At 37.3% G+C, this 16,140-nt stretch overlaps 1 protein-coding gene across 4 annotated transcripts in view; it reads right to left on the bottom strand.

The window, feature by feature from the left end:
• The window catches only part of R3HDM2 (R3H domain containing 2), a 156,466-nt gene that overhangs the window by 103,732 nt on the left and 36,594 nt on the right, over positions 1-16,140 (bottom strand). For 2 of the 4 annotated variants that reach the window (XM_073900789.1, XM_073900787.1), the window contains one exon: positions 12,852-12,914. The exons of 1 other annotated variant lie outside the window; for it this stretch is intronic. The gene's annotated coding sequence lies outside the window, so the exon portion shown is untranslated. Of the gene's footprint in view, positions 1-12,851; positions 12,920-16,140 lie in introns of all 4 variants that reach the window. One more of the 4 variants, XM_073900788.1, reaches the window with a different exon arrangement.

The following is a 16,140-nucleotide window of genomic DNA, read 5'->3' as shown; positions in this document are numbered from 1 at the left end:
CTCAGCATGGTGAATGCTTTTGATTCTCTCTCTCCCTCTCCCTCTGCCCCACCCCTGCTCAGGCTCTCTCTATATAAATAAATAAATAAACTCTTAAAAAGAAAAAGGACACTATACAATAATAAAGGGAACAATCCAACAAGAACATGTAACAATTGTAAATATTTATGCATCCAACATGGAAGCACCCAAATACATAAAATTGTTAATAACAAACATAGAGAACCTAATTGATAATAATACAACAATAGTAGGGGACTTTAACACCCCATGTATATCAATGGACAGATCATCTAAACAGAAAATCAACAAGGAAACAATGGTTTTGAATGACATACTGGACCACATGGATTTAACAGATACATTCAGAACATTCCATCCTAGGGGCACCTGGCTGGCTCAGTCCGTAAAGCATGGGACTGTTGATCTTGGGGTTGTGAATCTGAGCCCCACACTGGGTGTAGAGACTACTTATGGAAATTTTTGAAAAGTTAAAAAAAAGAAGAAGAACATTCCATCCTAAAACAGAATACACATTCTTTTCAAGTGCACATGCAACATTCTCCAGAATAGATCACATATTAGGTCACAAAAAGCTTCAACAAATTCAAAAATCAAAGTCATGCCATGTATCTTTTCTGACCACACTATGAAACTAGAAGTGAACCACAAGAAAAAATATGGAAATACCACAAATACATGATTAAATAACATGCTACTCAACAATGAATGAGTCAACTAAGAAATTAAAAAAGTACATGGAAACAAATGAAAACAAAAAGACAACGGTTCAAAAACCTTGGGATGCAGCAAAAGCAGTTCTAAAAGGGAAGTTTATAGCAATACAGGCCCACCTCAAGAAGTAAAATCTCAAACAACCTAAACTTACACCTAAAGGACCTAGAAGAACAAACAAAACCTAAACCAGCAGAAGGAAGGAAATAATAAAGATTAGAGCAGAAATAAATGACATCGAAACTAAAAAAAACAGAAAAGATCAATGAAACCGGGAGCTGGTTCTTTGAAAAAAATCAATAAAATTGATAAACCACTAGCCAGACATATCAAGAAAAAAAGAGAAAGGACCCAAATAAATAACATCACAAATGAGAGAAGAAATAACTACAAACATGACAGAAATACAATTATAAGAGAAAATTATGAAAAACTATATGCTAATTGGAAAACCTTTATTTCCAATTGGAAAACCTAAGAAATAGATAAATTCCTAGAAACATATAACCTACCAAAACTGAAACAAGAAGAAATAGAAAATATGAACAGACCAATTACCAGCAAAGGAATTGAATCATTAATCAAAAAAACTCCCAACAAACAAAAGTCCAGGACCAGATAGCTTAACAGGCAAATTCTACCAAACATTTAAAGAAGAGTTAATACCTATTCTTCTCAAACTATTCCAAAAAAATAGAAGAGGAAGGAAAACTTCCAAATTCATTCTATGAGGCCAGCATTCCCTAATACCAAAACCAGATAAAGACACTACAAAAAAAGAGAACTACAGGCCATTATCTCTGATGAACAGAGATGCAAAAATCCTCAACAAAATACTAGCAAATCAAATCCAACAATACATTAAAAAAATCATTCACCACGATCAAGTGGGATTTATTCCTGGGTTGTAAGGTTGGTTCAATTTTCACAAATCAATCAACACGATACTACATCACATCAGTAAGAGAAAGGACAAGAACCATACGATCACTTCAATAGACATGGAAAAGCATTTGACAAAGTAAAACAGCCATTCATGATAAAAACCCTCAACCAAGTAGGTTTGGAAGGAATGTACCCCAACATAATATAGACCATAAATAAAAAACATCATCCTCAAATGGGGAAAAACTGAGAGCCTTTTGTCTAAAATCGGGAACAAGACAAGGATGTCTACTCTCCCCACTTTTATTCAACGTAGTACTGGAAGTCCTAGCCACAGCAATCAGACAACAAAAATAAAGGCAACCAAATTGGGAAGGAAGAAGTAAAACTTTAGGGGCACCTCGGTGGCTCAGTTGGTTAAGCGACTGCCTTCGGCTCAGGTCATGATCCTGGAGTCCCGGGATCGAGTCCCACATCGGGCTCCCTGCTCAGCAGGGAGTCTGCTTCTCCCTCTGACCCTTCTCCCTCTCATGCTCTATCTCATTCTCTCTCTCAAATAAATAAATAAAATCTTAAAAAAAAAAAAGAAGTAAAACTCACTATTTGCAGATGACATGATACTATATAGAGAAAACCTGAAAGACTCCACCAAAAAACTACTAGAACTGATAAATGAATTCAGTTAAGTCACAGGATACAAAATCAATGTGCAGAAATCTCTTGCATTTCTACATACAAATAATGAAGCAGCAGAAAGAGAAATTAAGAAAACAATTCCATTTACAATTGCACCAAAAATAATAAGATATCTAGGAATAAACCTAACCCAAAAGGTAGAAGACCTGTATGTACTCTGAAATCTATAAAACACTGATGAAAGAAATTCAAGACAACACAAAGAAGCTCATGAATTGGAAGAACAAATATTGTTAAAATGTATTTTACTACCCAAAGCAATCTACACATTTAATCCAATTCCTTTCAAAATACCAACAGCATTTGGGGCACCTGACTGGCTCATTCGGTAGAGCGTGCAACTCTTGATCTTGGGGTTGTGAGTTTGGAGCCCCATGTTGGGTGTAGAGATTACTCAAAAATAAAATCCTTAAAAAATAATAATAATAAAATGATAAAGTAATAAAATAAAATAAAACATGGTAAATGTGATGTGCCTGTGGATAGACTAATCAAAGTGCCCAATATGCAGTTACACTGTTCAGACTAGATATCTATACAGCCAAACTGTGATGTAAATTGAAACCTTGGATTTTGAAGGGAGAGTGCATAGTGAGAACAGTGGCAGATTAGCAGCAGAGAAGGCTAGAGAGGTGAGCAGAGAGACTTCAGGACACACCAGTATTTAAAGAATAAAGAAGAGGAAGAGGAATCCCTATATAGAAAGGAAAAGGAAAGTTATAAAAATTAGAAATAAAATTGAAAAGTAAAAGAGCATATCACCACCTATTAAGTTAAAAAGAGAAAAAGCTGTTTAGGGCTTTGAAGGAAAGCAAAAAACCATCCACTGTTAGTAATGGCAGGGGAAAATAGAATAAATAATGAAATCCAGCATTAATTCCAAAATCTCAACTTAGTCAAGTGTTTCAATCTCTACTAATACTTTTTTCTTATCAGAGTTACTTATAAGCCATAGAAAGATTTCAGATTCTTCTTTACTTTTTTTTGTTCACCCCTCCAGAGGAAATGCAAGCACATAAGAAAATGGCCAAAGGGATGGAAATCAAAAGATCCTGGATGAAATATATAAAGGGGGTTGACTGAAGTAGTGACTCAATGAACAAATACTTGCTGAGTAACCACTCTGTGCAAGGCATCAGGACAGGAACTGTTAAAATATCTGACTAGGAACGCCTAGGTGGCTCAGTCAGTCAAGCGTCTGCCTTTGGCTCAGGTCATGATCCTGCAGTCCTGGGATCATATCCCACATCGGGCTCCTTCCTCAGCAGGGAGCCTGCTTCTCTCTCTGCTTATTCCGCCTGCTCCGCCTACTGCTCCCCCTGCTTGTGCTCACTCTCTGACAAATGAATTTTAAAAATCTTTAAAAAAAAAAATAACTGTCTAATATAACAAACTATGCCCTTAGTTCACGAGCAGAAGTGATAAGACTGGAAATAGAAGTAAATTTTTCCTGATAAGACTGGCACAAGCAGGAGCCACTCTATCCCAAAGGTGGCTCTAGCAGATTTCCAGAGCTCGAAGTCACCCAATTACTAATATGTGTCCTAATTCCACAAGATAACTCCAAAGAAATATTTTCTTCAAGTGTTTGATAACTATGTGGTCCTGTACAATACTCCATCTCTCTGATTTTTTACATAGATAACTACAGTTTTGAAATACAGAGATAAATCTTTTAAGAAATCCTAGCATATATTTATCAAAAAATCATTAATGCTGATGTAAGCTCCAAAACTAATTAACAAAAGTTAAAGAAGAATTACCTAGCGAGATGCACTTCGGCTGGAAAGGCTGCTTTAACTGGTCAACTCTACCCTTTAAATATAGAAAAATGTGACTTTATAAATATAGCCATTCTTTTGAGAAAAGGACTATATGGATAAGAATAGAGAAAAGGCATATGAAAGCCAGAATCTAGCATTACATCCAGAGAACCCTGAACAAGAAAGGATATATTATCACACACAAGCTGTCACTAAAATCTTTTCACACCATCATCTTGTGCTATGGTAGCTAACCTATTTCTAGCTCTAAGCCTGTATCTGATTGATTTGCAAACTTTTGGAAGTAGCTGGGCTTCAACAGACACTGAACAACGTAAGAAGTATTTTTTTGTCTGAGTTATATTTAGCCTCTATTCCCCCCTCCTTTTCTGTTTAAGAACTTGAGAAAGGAAGGAATTATTGGATAGTAGTTACTAACAATGGGTGTTCCTAATGTTATAAAACTTCAGCTGTGGGGAGTGGGGGAGATTTCACTTTTTTTTAAAGATATTTTATTTATTTGAGAGAGACAGTGAGCTAGAGAGAGAGAGCATGAGAGGGGGGAGGGTCAGAGGGAGAAGCAGACTCCCCGCTGAGCAGGGAGCCCGATGCGGGACTCGATCCCGGAACTCCAGGATCATGACCTGAGCTGAAGGCAGTCGTCTAACCAAATGAGCCACCCAGGTGCCCGAGATTTCATTTTTGACTACCATGGAGTAACAGAGATCATATTTACCTTCCTGGCAGAAACAACTAAAAAAAAACAAAAACAAAAAATGAAAAAATGGGTAAAACCATGATTTTTAAGACACTGGACATCAGGAAATAAACAACAGTGATTCCCGAGAGATGGGAAACAAATAAGGTAAGCCTTATGATTACCCAAGCTCAATGCCTAGAGACTGCTTCCAAGTAATGTCAAAAAAAAAAAAAAAAAAAAAAAGGTGGAGGGGAGCCCAGGAGAAACCTGGGCAGAGTCCAACATGCTCCCTGACTGGAGAACACAGGAGTGAAAGTCTGAGAAAGCAAAGGAGTCTAGAGTTCACAAAGGAGAGTATGTCACTCTTTTGGGGAAAATATTTGTAAACCATGTATCTAACAAAGGAATTGTATCTAGAATATATAAGCAACTCTCAAAACTCAAAGAAACAATTAGGAAATGGGCAAAAGACATAAGCATACATGTTCAAAATCATTAGCCATTACGGAAATGCAAATTAAAAACAGATGAGATATCTCTACATACCTATCATAATGGCCAAATAAAAAAATACTAGGGCGCCTAGGTAGCTCAGTCATTAAGCGTCTGCCTTCAGCTCAGGTCGTGATCCCAGGGTCCTGGGATCGAGCCCCACATCGGGCTCCCTGCTCAGCGGGAAGCCTGCTTTTCCCTCTCCCACTCCCCCTGCTCATGGGAATTCCATAATAAAGAAAGAAAATCTTTAAAAATAAATAAATAAATAAAAATGAAATATGTAATTACTCTTGGGCATTTATCCCACACAAAGAAAAACTTATGTTTACAGAAAAACCTGAATATGAATGTTCATAGCAGCTTTATTCACAATGCCCAAAAATTGGAACCAACATAGAAGTCCCTCAACAGGTGAATGCTTAAACAAACTTGGGACAACCATACCACAGACTACTACTCAGCAACAAAAGGATACAAACTATTGACACATGCAATAATTTGGATGGATCTCAAGGGAATTACGCAGAGTGGGAGAAAAAGTCAATCTCAATAGGTTATATATGGTATGACTCCATTTAATTAACATCTTGACGTGACAATATTAAAGAGCTGAAGAATTGACTAGTAAAGCCAGTGTTATAGGTTCATGAATGGGGTGGAGGTAGGTGGATGTGGTTATAAAAGGGTAACAGGAAGAATTCTTATGGGAACGGAACTGTTCTGTTATCTTGACGGGGGTTGTGGATATATATAAATTCACACAGTGAAATTCCACAGAACTCCCCTTAACACACATACCCATGCACTGAGAGCAGTGCATGTACAACTGTCAAATCTGAATAGACTCTATAGATTGTATCAATATAAATTTCCTGGTTTTTACATGGAACTATAGTTATACAAGCTGTCACAACTGGGAGAAAGTGGGTGAAAGGCACATGGAATGGAATACTGCTGTACATTTTTTTTTTGCAATTTCCCATAAATTATACTTATTTCACAATGAAAAGTTAAAATAAATGACTGAGAAATGATAGATTATAAAATGAGTAAAGAGCGGGCGCCTGGGTGGCTCAGTTGGTTAAGCAACTGCCTTCGGCTCAGGTCATGATCCCGGAGTGCCGGGATCGAGTCCCGCATCGGGTTCCCTGCTCGGCGGGGAGTCTGCTTCTCCCTCTGACCCTACCCCCTCTTGGGCTCTCTCTCTCTCACTCTCTCTCTCAAATAAATAAATAAAATCTTAAAAAAAAAAATGAGCAAAGAGCAACATTTAAAAAGTTATTATAACTATATTTCATATGTGTAAAAATCTAAAGGAAAAAGGAGCATGTTAGGTAGAAGAAGTAAAAAAAAAAAATCTCTGAAATGGTAGAGATAAAAACACACTATGACGACTGATAGCAGATTAAAAATTGCAAGAGAACAAATCAGGGTGAGAAAATAAGTAAACAGCAATAGAAGTCAACCAAAATAAAACAGAAAGAAAAAAAACATTAAAATAAAATGAACAAAGCATCCATGAACTGTGTGGGACAAATTCTAATTGCCTAATATATGTGTCAGTGGAATTTCCAAAGAAGAGTCAGGGGAAAAAATATTTAATGAAATAATAGCTTCCAAGTTTCCAAATTATAATAAAACTATAAATACACAGATCCAAGAAGCTGAAAAAAACCAAACCAAGACACATCATTACCAAATTACCTAACACTAATATTACAGTAATACAGAGTAAATTTAAAAGCAGCCAGGAGGAAGGATATATTACATATAGAGGACAAAGATGAAGACGATAACAGAATTCTCACTGGAAACTATTCAAGTCAGAAGACAATGGATTCATATCTTAAAAGACTGAAAGAAAAAAACTGTCAACCACAAATTCTATACTCACAGAAAATATCTTTCAAAAATGAAGGCAAAATAGACTTTTTCTGTACAAAAGCTAAACATCATCACCAGTAGACCTGTGCAGGTCCTTCAGGCTCAATAAATATTGTCTGGATTTACACAAAGGAATAAAGAGCATCAGAAATGGTTACAATGTGGATAAATATAAAAATCTTTTTTTACTCATTATTCAAATATTTTTAAAGTTATAAACTATTCAAAGCAATAATTTAAGATACACTGTAATTTATATATATACAAGTATATATATGCATGTGTATATATGTGTATATATATATGTATATGTGTGTATAAAATAAATCTGTCAAATAAATAAAATCTTATATATATATATATATATATATATATATATATATATCTTCAAAACACACACACACACACACACACAAGTAAAGTGTGTACCTAGAATAGGGCAATGGTCAGGAGGGAAGAAAAAGCAGTATACTATTGTAAAGTGCTTATACTATACATGAAGCAGTATAACATTACCATGAAATGGACTGTATGGCCCATAATTGGAAAAATGGCAATCAACAGAAACTCACTTAGGAATCCCAGACACTGGGCTTTAAATCAGCCAATTTAAATAAGACCAAAAAAGGAAACGATGACTAAAGAATTAAAGGAAAAGTGTAACAATGTTTCAGAAACAGAATATTAATAGAAAGATAGACATTATAACAAGGAACCAAACAGAGGTGCCTGCGTGGCTCAGTCGTTAAGTGTCTGTCTTCGGCTCAAGTCATGATCCCAGGGTCCTGGGATCGAGCCCCACATCGGGCTCCCTGCTCGGCAGGAAGCCTGCTTCTCCCTCTCCCACTCCCCCTGCTTGTGTTCCCTCTCTGCCATGTCTCTCTCTGTCAAATAAATAAATAAAATTTTTTAAAAAGGGGGGGGGAACCAAATAAAAATTTTGGAGGTGGAAAGTACAATAACAAAAATGAAAAACATAAACAGAGAGGTTTGATACAAGATCTGAACAGGCAGAAGAAAGAATCAACAAACTTGAAGCTAGATCAATTAAGAATATCCAGTCTGGGGGCACCTGGGTGGTGCATTCTGTTGAGCATGGCTCTTGGTTTCAGCTCAGATCGTGGTCTCAGGGTCATGAGATTGACCCCCACATGGGGCTCCGGCATCTGCAAGGAATTGCTTGGGATTCTCTCTCCCTTTGTCCCTGCCCCCCTCCAAAATAAATAAATCTTTTTTTCCTAAAGGTTTTATTCATTTATTCATGAGATACAGAGTGAGAGAGAGACAGACAGAGGCAGAGGGAGAAGCAGGCTCCCCGCAGAGCAAGGTGCCCATTGTGGGATTTAATCCCAGGACACTGGGATCACACCTGAGCAGAAGGCAGACAAAACCGACTGTGCTACCCAGGTGCCCCAAAATAAATAAACCTAAAAAAACAAAACAAAACAATATCTAGTCTTCGGGCACCTGGCTGGCTCAGTCAGAAGAGCATGCAACTCTTGATCTTGGGGTGAGTTCCAGCCTCACGTTGGATGTACAGATTACTTAAATAAATAAACAAAAACTTTAAAAACAACAAACAAAAAGAATATCCAGTCTGAGGAACATAAGGAAAAAACATAGCTAGGGTAGTGAGGCAATAAAAAGAAAGAAAAGGCATTCAGTCTGGAAAAGTAAAACTTTTTCTATTTGCAGAGGCAGCTGGGTGGCTCAGTCACTTGGGTGGCCAACCCTTGATTTCAGCTCAGGTCATGATCTCGGGGTCCTGGGATCCAGCCCCAAGTTGGGCCCTTTGTTCAGCCGGGAATCTGCTTGAGGATTCTCTCTTCCGCTTCCTCTGCCCCTCCCCCCACTCGTGCACTCTCTCTCTCTAAAATAAATAAGTCTTCAAAACAAAAAAATTTTTCTATTTGCAGATGACATGATCTTATATACAGAAAATCCTAAGGAATCCACTAAAAACTAATAAACAAGTTCAGAAAGGTTGCAAAATACAAGGTCAACATACAAAAATTTATTGTATTTCTATACACAAGTAACGAATATTCCAAATATGAAATCAAGGGAAGAAGTCCATTTACAGTAGTAACAAAAATAATAAAATATTTAGGTATAATTTTAACAAGGAAGTATAACAGAATAGGATTAAAAAAGTGTAAGGCTTATATATTAAAAATTATAGGGCGCCTGGGTGGCTCAGTTGGTTAAGCGACTGCCTTCGGCTCAGGTCATGATCCTGGAGTCCCAGGATCGAGTCCCGCATCGGGCTCCCTGCTCAGCAGGGAGTCTGCTTCTCCCTCTGACCCTCCCCCCTCTCATGTGCTCGCTCTCTCTCTCTCATTCTCACTCTCTCAAATAAATAAATAAAATCTTTAAAAAAATTATAAACAATCACTGATAGAAATTAAAGAACTTATTATTAAATAAGGGGGAAGATGTCCCACGTTCATGCACTGAAAGATTTAATATTGCTAAGGTGGTAACACTCTCAAAACTGATCTACAGATTCAATGCAATCCCTATCAAAATCCTAGCTGGCTTTTTTTTTTTTTTTTTTTTTGAAGACATCGACAATCTGATCCTAAAATTCATATGGAAATGCAAGGGACCTAAAATAAACAAGATAATCTTTTTTTTTTTTTAAGTAATCTCTACACGCAACGTGGGGCTCAAACTCACAACTCTAAGATCAAGAGTCACATGCTCTACCAAATGAGCTACCCAGGCACACCAAACAAAACAATCTTGAAAAAAGAAAAACAAAATTGGAGGACTCACATTTCCTAATTTCAATTTACCACACAAAGTAACAGTAATCAGAACAGTGCTATAGTGGAATAGAACTGAAAGCCCAGAAATAAATCTTTATATTTGTGGTCAACCAATTTTCAAACAAGGAGGCCAAGACAATCAAATAGGCCATGGACAGTCTTTTCAACAAAAGGTCCTGGGACAAGTGAATAGCTAAATATAAAAGAATAAAGTTGGAACTATACCTCATATTATACACAAAAATTAACTCAAAACAGATCACAGACCTAAATGTAAAAGCTAAAACTATAAAATTCAACATGAAACACTAGAATAAATCTTCATGACCTCGGGTTAGGCAAAACTTTCTTAGACATAACACTAAAAGCATAAGCAACAAAAGAAAAAATAGATCAGCAGACTTCATCAAATTCAAAACTTTTGTCTGGGGGCGCCTGGGTGGCTCAGTCAGTCGTTAAGCGTCTGCCTTTGGCTCTGGTCATGATCCCAGGGTCCTGGGATGGAACCCCATATCGGGCTCCCTGCTCAGCGGGGAGCCTGCTTCTCCCTCTCCCACTCCCCCTGCTTGTGGTCCCTCGCTTGCTGTGTCTCTCTCTGTCAAATAAATAAATAAAATCTTAAAAAATAAAATAAAATAAATAAAACTTTTGTCTGTAAACAATACCATCAAGAAAATAAAAAGACAACTCACAGAATAGAAAAAAATATCTGCAAATCGTGTATCAAATAAGGAACTTGTATCCATAATAAAGAATTCTTACAACTCAATAAAAAGACAAGTTATCTAAAAAAGAAAAGGATTTAAATATACATTTCTTTAAAAAAATATACAAATGGCCAATAAGTATACGAAAAGAAGCTCAATTCAACATCGTTAGTCATCAGGGAAGTGCAAATCAAAATCATAATGACATTACTTGACACCTACTAGGATGGCTAGAATCAAAAGACAGACAAGTTTAGTTAAGGATAGATAAATTGGGGCCTTCATACATTGCTAGTGGGAATGTAAAATTATGCAGCCACTATGGAAGCAGTTTGACAGTTCTTCAAAAAGTTCAACAGAGTTATCATATGATCCAGCAATTACACTCCTAGATATATACTCCAAAGAAATGAAAACATATACCCACACAAAAACTTATAAAAAAATGTTCACAGCAGCATTATTTATAGTACCCAAAAAGTGGAAACAACCCAAATGTCTACCAACTGAGGAATGGATAAGCTAAATGTGATAGATCTACACAATGGAATATTATTCAGCCATAAAAAGGAATAAAAGTACTGATACATGCTACAACTTGGATGAATCTTGAAATATTACGCTAAATGAAAGAAGCCAGACACAAAAGGTTCATATATTGTCTAATTCTTTTTGTAAGATATATCCAGAAGAGGCAAATCCACAGAGACAGAAAGCAAATTAGGGAATGGGGAGTGATTATTTAATGAGTATGGTATGGTTTACAAAATGACGAAAAAATTTTGAAACTAGAGAGAACTAGTGGTTGCAAAACATCATAAATACACTAAATACCACTGATCTATACACTAAAACTGTTAATTATAAGTTATGTGAATTTCACCGCAATTTTTTAAAAAAGACATTAACTTAGAGGGGGAAAAAAGTATATACCCATACAAACAAAAAATAATGTGAGAGTATATACTTTACAATTCCATTTATATAAAAATCTAGACAATGCAAACCATTCTATAGTGACAAAAGTTGATCAGTGGTTGCCTAGGATCACAAGTTGAGGGAAGTATTAAAAATGGGGATAAGGAAACTTGTGGAGGTGATATTTTTATTATCTTGACTGTGGTAATAGTTTCATGAGTGAATAACACATACGTCAAAACTTAACAAACTGTACACTTTTAATACGTACAGTTTACTGTATGTTAATTATAGCTCAAGATCTATTTTGAAAAAGATGGGGAAAGGGGAAATAGGGCAATGTATTCATGCTGGCAACTCAATAACTGATAAGGGAGTGATAAAAACAGTTTTATTTTACCTTGATGAGTATACAAACAACACCTGGCAAAACTGTACATGGAGAACCACTCACAGTAGCATATAAATTTGAATTTCTGTAAATTTACAAATACTTCTATTAACCAACATTATAATTTCAGAGATCCTGAATCTTCATTTTTGACTGATTTTCGGGTAGTGCTAAAAACCCTCTCAGTTCTAGCAAGTACTACCATTAGTATGATCTGTAAATAAACATTCAGACATACCAAGAAAGCTCCTACAAGAAGCCCTAGTAAGGTTCCTTAAAGCTAAAACATCTGTGAACAGTATTTCAAGTGTGATGAAAACAACACAAAAGAGTCCTATCATCCATACTAATAATCTTTTAAGAATTTCTCTGTTAATATTTATTAACCTTTTGTAAGATAAAGTAAATACCTATTTTGTAAGGTAAATATCTATTTACCTTTTGTAGATATTCACTCAAATAAATTTAAACTGCTTCAAACTTAGAAAAGCTTTAAAGTTAAAACTCTAAATTAGATTTTTCTTTACCAAAAAGTATGTCCATTGTTTCAAAGACAAACAAAAAGTATGATGTATTCACTAGTGGGAAAAGTTATGGAAATGAGGGTGAAGTTCAGTCAAAACCACTTTACATTCATGTATTTATGACAGGTGAGGAATGACATTATCTAATGACATCAGCTACCATCATCTCTCACTTCAACTATAGCAGTAGTCTTTTTTATTTCTTAATTCAGGTGAACTCAGTCTTAATATACTTTAGTCTCAGTTTCTTCATCTATTAAATGGGTACAGTAACACTTCCAACCTCACAAGTTTGTGTGACAATTAAATGAGAATACAGGTATAGCACTTAGTTTGTTGCCTAGCACACGGAAAGTGCTCCATAAATGTTACCTATAATTACCTGAATAAATGTTCAGCCTCCATGAGTCCAGTGCTGGAATGGCATCACATATAAGAAACAAGTCTAACCTCAAAAAAAAAAAAAAAAAAAAGTTAAAAGCAATTTAAATCTTAATATATTGAGACTCCCAAAGAAAATTAAAATATCCATTTCAAAATCCATAGCAGCTTTTTTTGTTTTTTAAGATTTTATTTATTTATTTGAGAGACAGAGAGAGTGCACACATGAGCAGGGGAGTGGGAGAAGTAGACTCCATACTGAGCAGGGAGCCCAACTTGGGGCTCAGTCCCAGGACCCAGAGATCATGACCTGAGCCGAAGACATACACTTAACCTACTGAGCCACCCAGGCGCCCCTCCACAGCAGCTTCTTAATATCTTCTTTCCCAATTCCTTTTGCTCACAATGTTTCTCATAACCCTACACCTGCCCTGAACCCTCTATATCCATTCCTACTTTTTTTTTAAATCCATTGCTTAAATGCACAGTTTTATTTTTTTAAGTAAACTGTACACCCAACATGGGGCCTTAAACTCACGACCACAAGATCAAGAGTTGCATGCTGTGGGGTGCCTGGGTGGTTTGACCAGACTCTTGGTTTGAGCAACCGACTCTTGGTTTCCACTCAGGTCATGGTTTCGGGGTCCTGGGATCAAGTCCTGCCACCAGGCTCCAGGCTGGGTGAGGAGTCAGCTTGAGATTCTCTGCCTCCCCCTGTCCCTCTGTCCCTCCCCCAGCTAGCACTCACTCTCTCTCTCTCTCAAATAAATAAATCAAATCTTTAAAAAAAAAAAAAGTCGCATGCTCTACCAACTGAGCCACCCAAGGGCCCCTACCTATTCCTATTTTCAATTCACAGTACAACACTCTGCTCACTTGGCTCTTTCTCCTCTAATGATCCACTCTTCTTATAAGCAGTTCTTGGTCCACTTTCTAATATAAGTTAATCATCCAGTCTTACTGCTTGAAATTCTTCAGCTGTTTTCTACCCATTATCCTTTTATACAAGCCAATTCTAGAAACTGAGCTAGCAGACAGGGAATCTCTCTCAGTAGATGAGAAGAATATAAAGAAGCCAGAGACAGAATTTTCTTCTGTGAGTAGAAATAAATACTATAAGCACATAATTTAGTATCTCTCCACTCTGACTACAATATTTGTTATTATTATTATTATTGCCATTGCTATTACAGGACTCTGAGAGGTGGCTGCTGCTTAATCCACAGTAGGAACTCTGAGGGCTGAATGCCACCACTAGAACCCTTAATATGCCAAGCCAGTCTGTGTTCTTGGAACCCTCAAAATACCAAAATAAGCCCCACTGTGTCCTATGCTGAAGTGAAGAGTATCCCTAACTCTTCAGTTTGTTTTACAACTCTATCCCATGAGTATCACATTGCTAAAGTCTGCCTTTCCGATATCATTCTAAGATTTCTATGAAAAAGCTCTTCTGGTTTCTTTATAGCCCCTGTACCTTCGGGTTTTGGCATTAGAGATGTGTGGGAGTTTGGTAAGGGTTGGGAGGCATGGCCAGGATATCGCCCTTCCCCTTTTCACCACCAACCTTGGTCCTGAAACACTGTCAGCCTGGTGATTTTGTCCCCCCAGGAAATGCCTTATTCTCCCCTATGCAAAGAAATTACTAGTTGCCTTTCCCCACAGGCCCTCAAGCCGTGCCCAGATGTGCCTGATTTTTAAGTGGGCATAGTGAGTTCATGCTGAGAGCCTTGCCATACCAAGAGTTAGTTCTCTATCCAACACTGACTTAGAGAATCAAGAGCAACATAATTCAAAACACACACTAGGACTTACTGATGTTATGGTTTTCTGGCCCTATTTGTAATTTTATCAAAATTAAAAGTGGAATACTTTCGGAAAGAAGTTCAATTCCTTTCTGCCGTCCAACCTCCATAACCCCCATGTAGTTTGCTAATAAAATGCTATAGCCTCATAACTAATTTCTCTACTTCCTCTCTGGGCACTCTGCTATCCGTTCTCCCCAAAGAAGCATGAGTGATCTTTTAAAACTGTAAATCAGGTCATTTAGCTTTCTTGATCAACCAGCTTCTTTCTACCAATGCTTTTCCAACATCCTAAGTGAGGTCTACAGAGCCCTACAAAATCTGGCCCCTGCCTATTCTTGAACATACCAAACCACATACTCCCCATGAGGCCTTTGTTTTGTTGTTCTTCCTGCCAGAACACTCTTCTCCCATCAGGAAATGCTGGTTCTGCCTCCCTTTAAGTAACAGTTCACACACCACTATAAAAAGGTCTTCCTGACCATCCCATCTGACTATCCCCCTCTCCCTTACTCTGTCACATCACCACATCTATTTTCTTCATACTATTCACCATAATCTGTAATTATTTATTTGCAAATTGTCTATCTTTTCAAATGAAATCTCATATGTCTTGTTCTTATCTGTACCTCCAATGTGAAATAGTGCCTGACACATAAGCAGTGTAACAGTTTTCTAGCTGTCTGACTAATTTACAAAGCTAAATAATACCTCTGAGGTAAACTTTGGTTTTTTAAAAAATTTTTTTAAACTTATATGTACAGCCAGGGTGCCTGGGTGGCTCAGTCATTTAAGGGTCTGCCTTCGGCGCAGGTCATGATCCTGGGGTTCTGGGATCGAGTCCCACATCGGGCTCCCGGCTCAGCAGGGGGGAGTCCACTTCTCCCTCTGACCTTCCCCCCTGCTCATGATCTCTCTCTCACTCAAATAAATAAATTTTTTTAAAAATAAACTTATTTGTACAGTCAATAGGATGGCCAAGCCGTCAAAACCCTGTGTTCTTGTCTTCATTCTAACAAACTGCCTTGTATTCTCAGCTCCCGTGCTTTCTCTGAAGACAAAATCTGCACTCAGAAAATAAGATGGCAATCTTATCTGGCAACACTGTTCTCTGCGGTCTGTGAGACCCAAACCCAAGGTTCTCAGGCAGCAGCAATTGACAAAGATCTGGTTACCAGCACTGTACTAAGGAGTGCCTCGCAACCCAGAACAACCAGGTTAAACTGATACAAGGTGCAAACGCCTTCAAGAGAACACAGTTGATAAAGAGTTCTGTGAAGTACTCCAAACGCCTTAAAGATAACCTCACAAGAGTAGGAAGATTCAGTTCAGCCATCTGACTGGTGGTGTGTTCTATAAAGCCTTAATAATGATCCTGTCACCAGGAAGACAGATACTGTGCCCCAGCCTTCTAATCAGCTGCATTTAGCAGCCAACATCCATCTTTTGCAATAAAATGCCACCTTGAGAGTTCCTATTCCCATCAAA

This window comes from Callorhinus ursinus, unplaced genomic scaffold (genome assembly GCF_003265705.2).
Source record: "Callorhinus ursinus isolate GAN/ISIS: 27379988/994484 unplaced genomic scaffold, GSC_fseal_2.0 scaffold14, whole genome shotgun sequence".
Classification (NCBI taxonomy): domain Eukaryota; kingdom Metazoa; phylum Chordata; class Mammalia; order Carnivora; family Otariidae; genus Callorhinus; species Callorhinus ursinus.
Note: the sequence above shows the minus strand (reverse complement) of the source record. Positions and strands in the feature narration are given on the sequence as shown.